The 13,113-nt window shown below is 44.0% G+C and overlaps 1 protein-coding gene across 1 annotated transcript in view; it reads left to right on the top strand.

Moving 5' to 3' along the window:
* The window catches only part of TTC27 (tetratricopeptide repeat domain 27), a 264,277-nt gene that overhangs the window by 97,111 nt on the left and 154,053 nt on the right, over positions 1–13,113 (top strand).

Genomic DNA, 13,113 nt, shown 5'->3' with positions numbered 1-13,113 from the left:
TTGCCGATGCTTGGAAAAAAGGGATCATTCCCATTCTATACAATTATTGTGCACTAGTTTTGTTTGTTAGCTTGAGCACTGAATGGAAAATGATCACAATCTAAGTAATTTCCTGTTTTTCATGGGCTGCTCTAATCACATAAATATTGGAGCGGAATTTCACAAAAAACTTCCCCCGGGCATTATACAAATGAATAGAAGTAGAGAAGCAGTGTGGCTTAGTGGAAAGAGCACAGAGCTGGGAGTGAGAGGTTGTGGGTTCTAATTCCGGCTCTGCCACTTGTTAGCTGTGTGACTTTGGGCAAGTCACTCAACTTCTCTGTGCCTCAGTTACCTCATCTGTAAAATGGGGATTAAGACTGTGAGCCCCACGTGGGGACAACCTGATGACCTTGTATCTACCCCAGCGCTTAGAACAGTGCTTGGCACATAGTAAGCGCTTAACAAATGCCATCATCATCATCATCATTAATAGTATTTGAACACCCACCGGATGCAAGCCACTGTACTAAATGCTCAGGAAGTACAAAAACTACCGAGCGATATGTTCCCTGGCCACAAATAGCTTTCACTCTAATGGTGAGGGAAAATTTTTGTTACAAATAGAGGAATCAAAGGAAGCAATTGAATAGCAAATATACAAAAATGCTCCAGATGGATCTAAATGAGGAAGGGTGCTGGGAGGTAATCTTATTATTATTGTCACATAGCAGACATGTGTCATAGCCGGGGTTAGAACCCATGACCTTCAGATTCCCAGCCCTGTGCCATATCCACTAAGCCATGCTGCTTCTCTAGCAAAGAAAGCGAGCTGGGGAATAATTGGTGGAGTGCACATATGCAAGATGGGGCGAGTTGGTTGTGAGTCCCGAAGCCGACTGTGAGGGATAAGGGGATAGGGGAAGCCAATGGAGGGTTTTGAGGAGTGGAGAGGTATGTATTGAGTGACGTTTTAGGAAGACGATCCATGTTGCAATGTGCTGTGTATATTGGAGCGGGAAGAAGTTAGAAACAAGGAGGGTAGTATGGAGGACCATACTATGGTAGTATGGTAGTAGTATGGTGGTGGTGGTGGTGCTGGTGCTGGTGGTGCTGGTGCTGGTGCTGGTGCTGGTGGTGGTATTTCTAGAGCCTGGACCAGGTCAGTAGCTTTCTGGGTGGAGAGGAAGCACCGTCTCCAGGGAATATCGTTTAGGAAAAACTGCAGGAACTAGCATTGGATTGAACGTGAGATTGGAAAAAGGAGGAGTCCAGAAGGGAGGGAGAGTCAAGCAGAAGCATAGTTATTCTATTCCTAGCTTGGTCAGTGACTAGCCAGTGGAAGACAATCTGCTACAAGTCAAAACTCAACTTTGCTGGGCAGCAGTGACGTGGGAGAGATTCCAGGACGAAGACTCAAGTTTACCACGCGGAAGGAGGAATTGGTAAACCACTTCCGTATTTTTACAAAGAAAACTCTATGGATGGACTACCTGAACGATTGCTGATGGAGGTGGGGCGTCCTGGGAGAGCTGTGTTTATGGGGTCGCTATGAATCGGAGATGACTTGACAGCATAAGACAAGACAAACCAAACTAAGAAGGTGTGGCAGAGAGGTTGGAGGAGGACTGGTTAATTCCTGTCAGCGAAACCAGGGCCAGATATGGTTTGGAAGAAGTCTGTAGTGTCAAAAGTAGCTGAGAAGTTGAGGATTGGGCAGGAGCGGAGCCCTTTGGGCTTGACTATATGGTGAACCTTAGGGAATGCAATCTCTGGAGTGAAGGAGTCAAAAACCTGACTGCAGTGGGTTTAAGAAGAGTTTTTATGAGAGGAAATGAAGCCAGTGGGTGTTTCTAACGCGTTTTAGGAGTCGGGACAGGAATGGAAGTGGGGAGATGGGGTAATTGCTGAGGGGGCTGTAGGACGATCAAGAGAGGGCTTTTGTAGTCTGGGAGAGGCCTGAACATGTTTGAAAGTAGAGAGGAACAAGCCAGCAGAGAGTGAGAGTGTGAAAAGTGCAGTGAGGTGAGGAAAGAGTGGGAGCAGTGGCTTCGGAGGGTGAGTGTGGACAGGGTCAGGGGCTCAGGTACTGGGTATATTTGGGGAGCAGGCGGGAGCACTCTGGAGAAAAAGCTGGCAATCAGGAGAAAGGTGAGGGGGTGATGGAGAGACCTTGAGGAGTTTGTGCCTGATGTTTTCAATTTTATCAACAAAGTAGTTGGCAAGGGTATCAGGGGCCCGGGGTGGGGGCTGGGTACTGGACATGAGGAAAGAATCTAAGAATTGTCAAGTGGAAAAGAAAGCTGAGTAAAATAGATTGGCAGAGATTAAAGAGTTATGATCTTATTAGGAAAATGATGATTTCCCCTCTACCTCTCCGAGACCCAAATATTCTCACCACTCTTGTCGTGGCTATGATTGTAGGCACGATATTAGCTCTAAACTGTAAACTCATTGTGGGCTGGGAGCGTGTCTACCAACTGTGTTATATTGTACTCTTAGTACAGCGCTGTGCACATAGTATGTGGTCAATAAATATGATTATTGTCTGCCCAATTAATTATTCCAGCACCCTACCTAAATGGCGTTTTTTAATGGGAGAAAATTTTTCTGCGAGAAGAAAAGCACGTTTGTACATTATAATTGCATTATGCTCTTTCTTCCTGTAATCCATTATATGATTTAATTTCCTGTGAAAGCAGGGAATTCCAGTGAGCAGATTTTAAAAGCTCTTCAAACCACCATAAGGAGTACTAGACCGATACCTGGAAAGCTATAACTGCATTTGCTTTTTTGATATCGTTTTGGCATTTTACCATATTTCATTTGTAAGCGTCATGCCTGCCTGATTGTCAGTTTTAAGCGAAAGTCCCCAAGCTCTGCTCATTTTGATTATCTGCTAGCAACCATTTCATTACCAAAGCCATTTGGCAGCATGACAGTATATTCACTTGCAAAGCCTTAAACTCCCTTTTTGACAACAGTTGCCAAGGTAACAATTCCATGTAACAGTCAAGTGCTAAACAAACATATATTTTCTTCTTTTATTCAGTGGGTCCTATGATGGGTAGTTCAGATTCCCCCAGAATAAGAATGATGGCATAATAATAATAATAATGAATAAGCCATAGCCTTCCACCCCAGCGATCAACTAGCAGAGTGGACCTGCTTGGAGTAGAGGGAAAAGCTTGGGTTTCAGAGTAAGAGGACCTGGGTTCAAATCCCAGCTCCACTACTTGTCTGCTTGTGTGACCTTAGGCAAGTCACTTCACTTTTGTGCCTCAGTTACCTTGTCTGTGAAATAGAGATTAAGACTTGGAGCTCCACGTGGGACGTGATCCGAGTCAAACCTGATTATATTGTATCTACCTCCGCACTTAGTACAGTGCCTGGCACATAGTAAGCAAGCACGTAACAAATAGCATTTTAAAAAAACAACAAAAAAAATAGTAATGATCATAATAATGATGATGATTCAGGTAGTCTGAATCATAGTATATCTTAGATAGATATAGGTATATAATGCATAGCGTTGATTCTTTTTTCTATAAACATAGTGGATTGAGCACAGGACTGGGCCCAGTCAACCTGCGTTCTTGTTCTGTTCCGGCCGTTTACTTTTGTCAAATTATGGGCAAGTCACTCTGCCTCAGTTTTCTCACCTGTAAACTGGGGTTAAAATATCTGCTCTCCCTGTTTCTTATTCATTCATTCATTCAGTCGTATTTATTGAGCACTCACTGTGTGCAGAGCACTGTACTAAGCGCTTGGGAAGTACAAGTCGGCAACATATAGAGGCGGTCCCTACCCAACGGCGGGCTCACAGTCTAGAAGGGGGAGACAGACAACAAAACAAAACATGTGGACAGGTGTCGTGTCGTCAGAACAAATAGAATTAAAGCTAGATACACATCATTAACAAAATAAATAGAATAGTAATTATGTACAAATAAAATAAATAGAGTAATAAATCTGTACAAACATATATACAGGTGCTGTGGGGAGGGGAAGGAGGTAAGGCGGGGGGGATGGAGAGGGAGAGGAGGGGGAGAGGAAGGAGGGGGCTCAGTGTGGGAAGGCCTCCTGGAGGAGGTGAGCTCTCAGTAGGGCTTTGAAGGGAGGAAGAGAGCTAGCTTGGCGGATGGGCAGAGGGAGGGCATTCCAGGCCCGGGGGATGACGTGGGCCGGGGTCGATGGCGGGACAGGCAAGAACGAGGTACGGTGAGGAGATTAGCGGCGGAGGAGCGGAGGGTGCGGGCTGGGCTGGAGAAGGAGAGAAGGGAGGTGAGGTAGGAGGGGGCGAGGGGATGGACAGCCTGGAAGCCCAGGGTGAGGAGTTTCTGCCTGATGCGCAGATTGACTGGTAGCCACTGGAGATTTTTGAGGAGGGGAGTAATATGCCCAGAGAGTTTCTGGACAAAGATAATCCGGGCAGCAGCATGAAGTATGGATTGAAGTGGAGAGAGACACGAGGATGGGAGATCAGAGAGAAGGCTGGTGCAGTAGTCCAGACGGGATAGGATGAGAGCTTGAATTAGCAGGGTAGCAGTTTGGATGGAGAGGAAAGGGCGGATCTTGGCAATGTTGCAGAGCTGAGACCGGCAGGTTTTGGTGATGGCTCGGATGTGAGGGGTGAATGAGAGAGCGGAGTCGAGGATAACACCAAGGTTGCGGGCTTGTGAGACGGGAAGGATGGTAGTGCCGTCAACAGAGATGGGAAATTCAGGGAGAGGACAAGGTTTGGGAGGGAAGACAAGGAGTTCAGTCTTCGACATGTTGAGCTTGTCTTTCATGACTTCTTTAGATTGCAGCCCTTCCTCTCCATCTTAACGTACTACTTAGCCGATCCAAGCATTTATCCTTTCCCACCCTGACTTCTGCATCGTTGACTTCCGTGCCTCACCCCCTCCAGTCCATACTTCACTCCGTTGCCCAGATCGTTTTCTGTAAAACTATCCAGTCTGCATCTCTTCACCTCCCCAAGAACCTCCAGGTGTTGCCCAAACTGCATCAAACGGAAACTCCTGGCCATCAGCTTTCCCCTTTACCTCACCTCGTTGATCTATTACAAGCCAGCCCACACATTTTGCTCCTCTAATGCTAACTAACTCTTCCTTGATTTTGTCTCTCTTGCCACTGATCCCTCTCCCTCAGCCCTAGAACTCTCTCCCCCTTCATATCCGACAAGCCATTTCTCCCCATCTTCCAAGTCCTCCTGAAATCCCATTTCCAGGAGGCCTTCCTTGACAAAGCCCTCGATTCCCATATTTTCCTTCCTTTCTATGTCGCCTGTGCACTTAGATCTGTACTTCTTAACACTTGGTATTCACCCCACCCCTTGATCCACAGCACTTATTTACATCTCCTTATTCCTTACCATTTCCCCTTTCTGTAATTTATTGTAGAACAATGCTTGGCACATAGTAAGTGCTGAACAAATACCATCATTATTATTATTATTATTATCATTATTGTAATGTCTGTCTCCTTCTCTAGACCGTAAGCTCCTTCTGGGCAGTGATTATGCCTACCAACTCTATTGTACTGTACTCGTGGCTCAGTGGAAAGAGCACGGGCTTTGGAGCCAGAGGTCATGGGTTCGAATCCCCACTCCGTCACTTGTCAGCTGTGTGACTTTGGGCAAGTCACTTCACTTCTCAGTGCTTCAGTTCCATCATCAGTAAAATGGGGAGTAAGACTGTGAGCCCCCTGTGGGACACCCCTATCACTTTGTAACCTTCCCCAGCGCTTAGAACAGTGTTTTCAGTGCTTAGAACAGTGCTTTGCACATAGTAAGCGCTTAATAAATGTCATTATTATTATTATTATTACTCTCCCAACCTCTTAGTAGAGTGCCCTGCACACACTAAGCATTCAATAAATACCATCAATTAATTCATTGGTTACAGTTGTGGAATGCATATAATAAATAAATATGTAATGATGGCATTTGCTAATCAATCAATCAATCGTATTTATTGAGCACTTACTGTGTGCAGAGCACTGTACGAAGCGCTTGGGAAGTACAAGTTGGCAACATATACAGTCCCTACCCAACAATGGGCTCACAGTCTAGAAGGGGGAGACAGAGAACAGAACCAAACATATTAACAAAATAAAATAAATAGAATAGATATGTACAAGTAAAATAAGTGCTTACTATGTGTGAAGCACTGTTCTAAGCACTGTGGGGGGAGATACAAGGTGATCAGGTTGTCCCACGGGGGGCTCACAGTCTTCATCCCCATTTTACAGATGAGGTAACTGAGGCCCAGAGAAGTGAAGTGACTTGCCCAAAGTCACATAGCCGACAAGTAGCCGAGGCAGAATTAGAACCCATGACCTCTGGCTCCCAAGCCCATGCTCTTTCCACTGAGCCACGCTGCATCTCTGCATATGCCTTTTGTACTGTCTCCCCAGAGAAGAGATTACATTTCACTGAGTCATATAATATGCCTTTTGATTACCGTGGCATTAAAAATGACCCTCTTATTCATTCAACATGCCAGAGAGGAGTATCCCAGATAAACCTGCTAAAAACGCTATCACTGTATCGTCTGAAAATAAGGATTCTATAGTAAAAAGCCCTACTATATTTCTTTTCACAGTCTTTTCTAGACTGTGAGCCCACTGTTGGATAGGGACTGTCTCTATATGTTGCCAACTTGTACTTCCCAAGCGCTTAGTACAGTGCTCTGCACACAGTAAGCGCTCAATAAATACGATTGATTGATTCTTTTCCCCATGTATGTGTAAAAATTGAGCTCAGTTCCCATCTATTGGAATCAGTTTTCTTCCTTATAACTAGTCACCCTCCAATTAAAAGCCATGTCTCTGAGATGGCTTAAAATATTTAACACTACTAAAATTCTCAGTATTCTGTGGCTTACGGTCGGAATGGAACATGGCAAAAATCATTTTAAGTCCTTAAAGGGCTCCTTCAAAATAATGTGAAATAATCCTTTCCCGAGCACTGTATTGTAGGTATATAAATACAGTTCTCTCCTCCCCATCTCCAGTAACATTCATTCATTCATTCATTCATTCATTCATTCAGTCGTATTTATTGAGCGCTTACTGTGTGCAGTGCACTGTACTAAGCGCTTGGGAAGTACAAGTTGGCAACACGTTATTGCTTATGTATGTTGCACTTCCACAGTTTGTGTACATGGTGCATAGCACAGCATTGGAGTGGTCCTTTCCCAGAAGCCTGTATTCTCACTTTACAGAGTGATTCATGCAAACTACACTAGATCCTTCCTATTCAAAACAAGAAACAGTATATCGAGTATATCAAACGTGGTAAAAATTCCTTTCTCCTTATAGTTTTTGTGTTCCCTTATTATCTCTTCCTGAATTTTTTGAAGTGTAATATATTTTGTTGGAATGCTCGGGCCCAGTGATTCAAGCTTTTGAGAAGGTGTGGGTATATTGAATTTATTTCACTTGTGTTGCATGTTATAGAATTGGTGAGCTTCACCCTTGATCTGTAGTCTATCTATTGTAATAATAATAATAATAATAATAATAACGATGGCATTTGTTAAGTGCTTACTATGTGCAAAGCACTGTTCTAAGCGCTGGGGAGGGTACAAAGTGATCAGGTTGTCCCACGGGGGGCTCACAGTCTTAATTCCCATTTTACAGGTGATGTAACTGAGGCACAGAGAAGTTAAGTGGCTTGCCCACGGTCACACAGCTGACAATTGGTGGAGCCGGGATTTGAACCCATGACCTCTGACTCCCAAGCCCGTGCTTTTTCCATGAATGTTGGAATGGTTTTGGAAGAGGGAGATGAGTGGGACTTGAAAAGGAGGCAAGACAAAAGGGCAGTGCTGATGGTGATTTCAGGGAGGAAGTAGCGATTACCATCTACCCCTGATTTTTCTTCCTCTCCCAGTGGATTCTCCCTGGATGTTTCCTCCGCCATGACCCCTTTCCAGAGGAATTTTAAGGCTCCCAAACCCCTGTTTGAAAAAGCAGCATGGCCTAGTGGCATGACCACGGCCTTGGGAGTCAGAGGATGTGGGTTCTAATTCTGGCTCCGCTACTTGTCTGCTGTGTGACCTTGGGCAAGACACTTAACCTCTCTGTGCCTCAGTTACCTCATCTGAACTGGAGATTAAGACTGTGAGCCCCACGTGGGACAACCTGATTACCTTGTATCTACACCAACACTTAGAACAGTGCTTGGCACATAGTAAGCGCTTAACAAATGCTATTATTATTAATATCATTATTATTATTGTGTTATACATTTCACATTGAAATGTGACCTTGAATAATGGAGTCGTTTAGACAGCAGTCCCACAATCCAAGGGTCCTCAGCGGATGTTTTATGGTGAGAGATGTGTGAAATTGAATTTGGCTCCATTAGACTGCAGAGACACTCAGGTATTTTCTACACTGAAAAGGACGCTCACAGCAGAATGATTTTCTAAAACTGAGTGGGTTCAGGTCTCAGTTAATTTTGGACAACTGTTCTTTCCATCAGGGCATCAGGATTTTCCCAGGATCCCAGTTCGCCTTCCAGACTCTAACAATCTTATCTGTCCTGTTACCTGGGTTGTTATTATATGTACAGTTTCCTGTCCCACAGAATTGTTCTCCTATTTCAAACTCCTTCTCTTTTGCCTTAATTCTTGTCTCTTAAAAGCCAAAACTGTAGCCAGGTTTCGCAGCCATTTATGTTAGTAGACACTCCTCGATCCAGACTGGGAAAGAAACAAAGCCAATTTAAATGAAATCAGCTTCCTGGCAAGACATCATTTAGTTTAACTCCTTGAGAGCAGGGAATAATGTGTTTTACTTGCCTGGTACCTCCCCAGGTATTTAGTACGGAACACTGCCCACAGGTGCGCAATAAATACTATCAGTTGATTAACGTGGATTAATCAGAATTAATCGGATCCGAACTTCTGTAGATCGTTGATTCTTATCCGTTTGTTATATCCTCACTGGGAAGCCTGGAAGTAATTTATGAAAATGTTTTAGGCCGATGAACGATCAGAAACTATTCCCGAGGCCGATTTTATGCATCTTTTGAAAAGTGATTCAGTAACTATCGGTTAGATGATTCGGCCTCCCTTCATCTGTGTTGCCCGGGCCTTCTTCCCGATAAGGGCCAGCAGTTGGGGCCCTGAGGCCGCCGTGGCCGAAGGCTGTGCTTTGCACATAGTAAGCGCTTAATAAATGCCATCATTATTATTTGGCAGCGAGAGCCGTGGTGCTGAACAGACTGCTCTCCACCCTGCGGCTCTTCCCGCCGAGGCTGCAAGGTCTGAGGATCGAAAGTGCCGCCACTTTGGCTGTTAAGGGAGTGCCCTCGAACGAAGGGGTTGCCAACCTCCGCAGAGCCATGCAACCTCCGGGCGCCTCATGGTCCAACAGCTAGAGGGGCATGCCTGAGCCAAACCTCATCAACCCAAACCACAAAAGAGGCATTTTTCCATTTTTATGAATCTGCTTTTCCGGCCGGCGCTGGCCAGGAAAATCCAGAGTCTACGCTTCTGGTGGGCAGGGAACGTGTCTGTTATAATCTTCCAAGTGCTTAGTAGAGTGCTCTGCACACGGTAAGAATTCAATAAATATTACTGATTGATTATGATCACGGCAGGCTGTTCTGATTGAGTTCAATCTTCTTTACAAGTATAATTTTGCTCAGGCCTCACAACAACTCGTGGTGAGAAGTTTCTTTCACTCAGTCCTTTCTCCTTGAGTAATTGCCGTGACTCCGTAGCTGTCATTTCTTGGCTGGTCTTCGTCTCTCACCTCCGGTCTTAGAATGAAGGTCAGGAGTTCAAGTTCCATTCAGGGCCTTGGACGCTGACCGGACAGTGTATTATGTAGTTGAAGGTGAGATTCTTTTCACCTTCCAGCTGTCAGCGTATCGATCTGCGTGGAATTGAGTGGGAGCGGCCCATCTTCGGAAATAGCTGCAAAATCTTGGGGGGGAAACTGATTGGGGTCTCTGTTGCTCCATTCTCCCCTTTTAGCTTAGAGCTGCTGTCCTGAAGATAAGGGAGAAAATGAGGAATGGGAATTTGATGGCATCTTTGATGCCAATTTGTACTTCCCAAGCGCTTAGTACAGTGCTCTGCACATAGTAAGCGCTCAATAAATACGATTAATGATGATCTTTGAGGGGTGGAAGTCAGAAGAGGGTCCTAGACACCCTCTATTTGATCAGCATCTGCTGCACGTTGTTCTCTCCCACCGAGCATGCGCAGAAACCCCAGAATCAGCAGTTGGATGGCACGGACCGTAAGCTTGGTACGCGGAGAGAATGTTTCCCCCAATTTGGCTGCATAGTATGCTCTCCCAGGCGCTTAGTAGTGGTCTGCACATAGTAAGCAGTCAATAAATACCACTGATTGCTTACAGGCAGCTCAGATGGAACAACCACCAACAAATTCCCTAAATATTGATCCCCCACTCCTAGCTTCTTAGCCAGCCTTTCTTGGAACCTGAACTCTGCGCATCCTTTTCAGCTGAGCGTTGATATGGTATTTGTTAATAATAATAATAATAATAATGGCATTTGTTAAGCGCTTACTATGTGCAGAGCACTGTTCTAAGCGCTGAGGGGGAATACAAGGTGATCAAGTTGTCCCACGTGGGGCTCACAGTCTTAATCCCCATTTTACAGGTGAGGTAACTGAGGCTCAGAGAAGTTAAGTGACTTGCCCAAGGTCGCACACAGCAGACATGTGGCAGAGTCAGGATTCGAACCCATGACCTCTGACTCCAAAGCCCGTGCTCTTTCCACTGAGCCACGCTGCTTCTCTAAGCTCTTATTTTGTGCCAGACACTGTACTAAAGCACTGGGGTAGGTACAAGACGATCCGGTTGGACACAGTCCCGGTCCCATGGAGGGCTCATAGTCTTAATTCACATTTGACAGATGAGGTAACTGAGGCACAGAGAAATGAATTGACTTTCCCAAGGTCTCACAGTAGAAAAGTTGCTGAGCTGGGATTCGAACCCAATTCCTCTGATTCACAGGCCCTGCTCTTTCTGCTAGGTCACGCTGCTTCTCTAAGTGCTGTGACTAAAATTCAGCGGTTGCGATGATAGAATGAAAACTAAGATAAGTATCATCTGCACCGAAGTTTTTAGTAGCCTTATTTTATATTCTGTGATGGGCATCAAGGATTTTCTACCAAAACTGAGCTTTTTAACTTGGGAAAAGGTCGCTGAATAGATAACCAGTGAAATGAACTTATTTGCAAGCTCCCCTTGGCAGTGTCCTGAACTTTTCCATAACTTTGACAACCAAAAGACCAGTTTGCAGAAATCATGTCACTGCTATCAACAGCGCCATTATGTTGAATATTTAGTATTTCTTTAAGCAACTTCATTTTAGAGGAAAAAATGCTTATTTCCAGTCCATCTTCCATGTTTATTAAATCTGTGAGTGTAGCATTGACTTGTTCCCATTTTTGTATTTTAAAGATGGTCAGATTGTGTTTAGTTCCAATGATGCCAATACTACACATGTTCTAATATGTTTTCTTACTTGGGCTTTTTATTTGAAGTGTCATAGTAATAATGATGATGGCTTTTGTTAAGTGCTTACTATGTGCCAAGCACTGTTCTAAGTCCTGGGGGGATACAAGGTAATCAGGCTGTCCCATGTGGGGCTCAGTCTTCATCCCCATTTTACAGATGAGGTCACTGAGGCCCAGAGAAGTGAAGTGACTTGCCCAAAGTCACCCAGCTGACAAGTGGCGGAGCCAGGATTTGAACCCATGACCTCTGACTCCAAAACCCGTGCTCTTTCCACTGAGCCACGCTGCTTCTCCTTCTTCTGTCATGGTGATCTTTAATGAAAAAATAAAATCTAAAGTGGGTTTTCTAAAAGAGATGTTCATTTGAGCTTTACCTAAGGATGATAACCTTTAGAAACCCCAAATATTGCCTGAAAGTACTTTTATAAATCACTCATTATCATCACTATCATTTTGGTGTTTGATAAGCATTTACTCTGTGTCAAGAATTGTTCTAAGGGCTAGGGTACCTGATGTTCATCCTTTAGAAATAATAGATCTCTGCATTTTTTAAATTCTCAATGCATTTAAAGTAGCAAAAAGGGAGGTGTTTGAGGCTTCTGAAGTTCCGTACAGTAATACTGAGTAATTTTAAGTAAGATAGTGCATTATCAATCAGTATTTATTAAGGACTTACTATGTTGGGACACTGTACTAATGTGCTTGGGAGAGTATAATACAGTAAAATTGATTTGGGAAGCAGTATGGCCTAGTGGAAAGGCCACTGATTTGGGAGTCAGAGGACCCTGGGTTCTCATCCTAGTTCTGCACCTTGCCTGCTGTGTGACCTTGGGCTAGTCACTTAACTACTCTGTGCTTCACTTTCCGCATCTGTAAAATGGGGATTAAATCCTGCACCCTCCTACTTAGACTGTGAGCCCTATATGGGACAGGGATTTTGTCCAACCTGAATATTTTGTATTTACCCCAGGGCTTAGAACAGTGCTTGGTACATAGTCATTCATTCATTCAGTTGTATTTATTGAGTGCTTACTGTGTGCAGAACACTGTACTAAGCGCTTGGGAAGTACAAGTCGGCAACAGATAGAGACAGTCCCTACCTATCAGTGGGCTTACAGTCAAGAAGGGGGAGACAGACAACAAAACAAAACATATTAACAAAATAAAATAAATAGAATAAATATGTACAAATAAGAATAAATATGTACAAATAAGTACATAGTAAGATCTTACCATCTTACCATCTTACCTCCTTCCCTTCCCTACAGCACCTGTATATATGTATATATGTTTGTACATATTTATTACTCTATTTATTTATACATATCTATTCTATTTATTTTATTTTGTTAGTACGTTTGGTTTTGTTCTCTGTCTCCCCCTTTTAGACTGTGAGCCCACTGTTGGGTAGGGACTGTCTTTATATGTTGCCAATTTGTACTTCCCAAGCGCTTAGTACAGTGCTCTGCACATAGTAAGCGCTCAATAAATACGATTGATGATGATGATGATGATCTTAATAAATACAATAATAATAATAATTGATAGATGTCATCCTTGCTCACAAGGAGCTTGCAGTCTCGAGGGGAATTATAGAGGAATTATTTCTTGTTCTTGATTAACA

This window comes from Tachyglossus aculeatus, chromosome 1, assembly GCF_015852505.1.
Source record: "Tachyglossus aculeatus isolate mTacAcu1 chromosome 1, mTacAcu1.pri, whole genome shotgun sequence".
Lineage (NCBI taxonomy): Eukaryota > Metazoa > Chordata > Mammalia > Monotremata > Tachyglossidae > Tachyglossus > Tachyglossus aculeatus.
The sequence above is the reverse complement of the archived record's forward strand: the minus strand, read 5'-3'. Positions and strand labels throughout refer to the sequence as shown.